Source organism: Xiphophorus maculatus, chromosome 18, assembly GCF_002775205.1.
Source record: "Xiphophorus maculatus strain JP 163 A chromosome 18, X_maculatus-5.0-male, whole genome shotgun sequence".
Classification (NCBI taxonomy): domain Eukaryota; kingdom Metazoa; phylum Chordata; class Actinopteri; order Cyprinodontiformes; family Poeciliidae; genus Xiphophorus; species Xiphophorus maculatus.
In genome coordinates, this window is record NC_036460.1 from 2,494,238 (window position 1) to 2,498,136 (window position 3,899).

A 3,899-nucleotide genomic window follows, 5' to 3' on the forward strand; every position below is an offset into this window, starting at 1 on the left:
ATGCCGACCACAGAAAATTTAAATTAAAAGTCCTTGTTTTGGTTTGATTTAGAGAAAGAAGACACACAAATAGGATTAAACAAATAAAAAACAACTTTAGTATTTTTATTATACAATCATAACAATGAAAAGTGTTTATTTGGTTCACAATAGAGGAAGCTCAAAACTGAAAAAGCATAGATATCTTCATCCACAGAAAGAAGAACGATTTTATTTCTTTTAAATTGCAAATGTTTAGCCAAATTAGTACAACACTGCATAATACAAACCTAAAAGCAAAGATTTGTATGTTTATTTAAGCAGCGTTTTCTACCCTCGTGGTTTACGCGTCTCATCTTTGGATTGTTTATGACTCCACAAACTGACCGTTTAGAGGCAAACTGTAAAAATGTCTTATCACAACGCCTCACTGATACGCTGCGTTGCTGCTGAGCGTGTCTCAGGTTAAAAACTGTAATGCAATGTGGCTTCCTCCCTGTGGTTGCTTGGTTTTGTAACAGACTTCTCCTTTGTTTCCTTCTTTCTGTCTTTCATTCCCTTATTTTTATAATTTTTTTTCACTAACCTCACCTGCACCCGTGCCAGTCCTCTACCACCACTTCCCCCCGCTTAGTTCTTGCATTTGTTCTGATCGACCGGGATAATGAATCAGTTGCCCCCCATCTGATGTTGTGGTTTGCAGACTGACGCAGCAACTGAAACTCTTCTTACATAAACCAGCGTAAGTGTTGGGCTGTCTGTGTGTTTGGGCGGGTGGAGGGTCTGCGTAGCCTACTCACATGTGCAAAGATATAAACATTAACAGTTGACTCAAGTTTTATTACAGAAATGTAATAAAATGTGCTTCAGATGCTAGTAGCTTTCATCATCGTTAGTCCAGATTACAAGTTACATTTATTCAATTACATTTACTTGGTAAAAATTTACTTTCAGGAGTTTTATTACTACGCTGTACTTTGAGTAATTTTATTATGAAGTATTTCTGCTCTTACTTGAGTAAAATTTCTGGATTTTCTGCCCAAACAAACATGTTTTAAATCCCAGGCACAGACACACACCTGCAGTTTTTGTTAAAGTTTCATAAGTTTTTTACCTTGAAAGAAACTGATTTGGAAAAATTTTATTTTGCCAGATTTTGTTATTTTTTTGTTACTTATTGTCATTTTGGTCCTTAAAATACCAAAATTTCAACTTAACTTTATATTTTGGTCTGTCAGATTATGTAATTTTTAAATATTAAACGATTAATAATTTCATCAGTTACTCAGTACTTGAGTAAGCTTTTTTACTCTGACTTTAGTCATTTCCTGGACGGCTACTTTTTACTTTTACTCGAGTAAAAATAGGTTGAGCCAGTTCTACTCAATTTTTGGGTTCTCTGTCCAGCTCTGGCCCATGTAAAGATGAGTAAACGATTTTTATTTTATAAGAGGCGCATGTTTCAAAGAGATCTTGATGCTGTTTCTTGGCAGGAGGAACAGGCCCACAGGATCACAGGATCTCCACCGTACTTGACAGTAGAGATCAGCTGCTTTTCAGCACATTCATGGATTGCTTCACATCAGACTCAAAGAGCTTAATCTCATCAGAGAAAACGGGTCAGGCTTAAATCTCAGGAGCACTTAGCAAACACAACACATTTACATTTGTGAAGGTAGGACAGAAAAAGGCTTTTATTTGGAAGGTAATGCAAACAAATGTTTGGTCTTATAAACAAGTCTATGGGTCGCCAGACTTGTTTGAAGCGGTCCTGTTTAAATCGTTTTAATCTAACTCCAGTTCATTTGCCTGGAAAGTCTGGTTCGTTTGGGGAGGTGTGAATGTGAACTCTGGTCCACCTACAAACCTTGGTCTCGGTTCGGTTAAAATGAACTTTGGTGTGGCTTGAATACAAATGTGAACACCAAGTGGACTGGAGAAAAAGCAGGAAGCTTTTGGATGCAGGGCATTCTGGGTAAATACAACCAAAACAAACCCGCAAGTCTGATGCTAGCAGGAGAAATGGCTCGTTTTTTAAAATTTTGTACCAAAGACGGAAGAGAAATCCTAAAACCGCTCAAATCTGACACTACTCTGCTTTTGTTTACATTTCGTGAAGGAAGTTGTGCTCTGTGTCTTCTTGGTGCAGCGCCACCACAGGCAAGGAGGGGAACAGATTTTCAACTAGTTTGGATCATTTAACCAGTGGTTCTATAATTGGAGATTATTTTTTTTACCTCCATTACCGTCCTCCCCCTTGTTTTATTTGTCAAAGACGCGAGTGACTCAATTACATACACAGTTCAGATAAATCACCATAACTATGCAGATGATATGCTGCTCTGCATTACAACGTCACCAGTTGATGATGAACCCATTCATGCACCAAGCAGACAAATTGCCTTGTTGCTGAAATGTTCTCCACAAATATAATTATGCTGCCTTCATAATACGCATAAGAAAAAACACAACAGCAATAAAAACCCAATCATAACTATAAACTTCTTGGAAAAAAATAATTCTAAATGTAAATTACTGAGATCTGAAGGTTCAGGTTAGATTTTATTGCCAGGTTTGTACGGTCATGCTTAAAGCCTTCCACTTATTTCTGAATCTTTTCAGAGGCACGATATTGTAAGCGAGTGGTGAGAATTTCTGTTAAAGTCTCTCTGAACGATTTCCTGAGACAACCTTTCATTGCAACACATCATGTCTCTGTATTGTTAATCGAGTGCAGAGTACTTGACAATTGACCTCCTGGATTGTATTGTGTTTAGTGGCGCACATTAAGATAAGATAAGATAAATCTTTATTGTCATTGTCACAAGGACAACGAAATTCAAAAGGTGCCATCAGTCGGTGCACATGCCCAAAAACAAAAAATAACTGTCTCACAATTCACACACAACGCAAGAATCAACAAACAACTGGCAAAAAAATAAAATAAATAAGAACAGCCACATTCTCACATACATCATTTATGATGTATTTAGCATTTTACTAGCATGACAAAGTGCCTCACTATGGTCTCATCTACTCACAGCTGGACAGTCCAGCTGTAAATGTCTGATCATCTACTTCCAGAGATTAAGGACACCAATCAGACCACCCTTTTTGTTTGGTGGGCTATGTGTTTATTGCGCCTTTCTACTATCTTGAAAGGTCCTTACACAGACTGACAGACATGATCTAAGGAGTTACCACCTGCAACAAGACGGCCAGAGCTGGAAGAACGAGCTGGAAGACGGGCGCTGGAAGTTTAGTGCAGTTATGTCTCTACGGCCTTCTAGCTGCCAAGGAGATTAATATAAATAACTTTGTAGGTTTGGCTTCTTGGTGTTACTGCCTCTCTATCAGAGCAACGGACAGAAACTACAAACAGAGGCAAAGGAAAAACATTAGCTGTTGAAACTCCTCACAGCTACATTGGTAGAATCAACTCACTCACTCTTTGGTTACCTAGCAACTCACTCACTCTTTGGTTACCTAGCAACTCAATCATTCTTTGGTTACCTAGCAACAACCTGTTGAGTAACTTGCGCAGCAGCAGTTCAAGGTTTTATTTAAAAACAGCAAACAATGGCGTGGAGTGAAAACTGGATAAAACAGGAAAGGTCACACCACCAGTTTGGAGGTATTTCAGAAATTAAAAGTAAAATATGAATCAAAAATTAATAATACTGACTGATATGAAACGCTATATAGTGTTGTAGGTTTTTCATCCATAGGAAAGCCTTTGCAAAAGCTGTCAGTGAGGCTGAGTGAGATGTTTGAGGAGCAACAGCAGAAGGACATTTCCTCAACCTTAAGTCTGCACTTTGTTTGTCACGTGACGATGGTGGTTTACTTTAACTTTGGCTGTGACTGTGAAATGTCACTTCCCACGGCAGTTAGCGGGGCGCTTTGGGTGGAGACGAAGG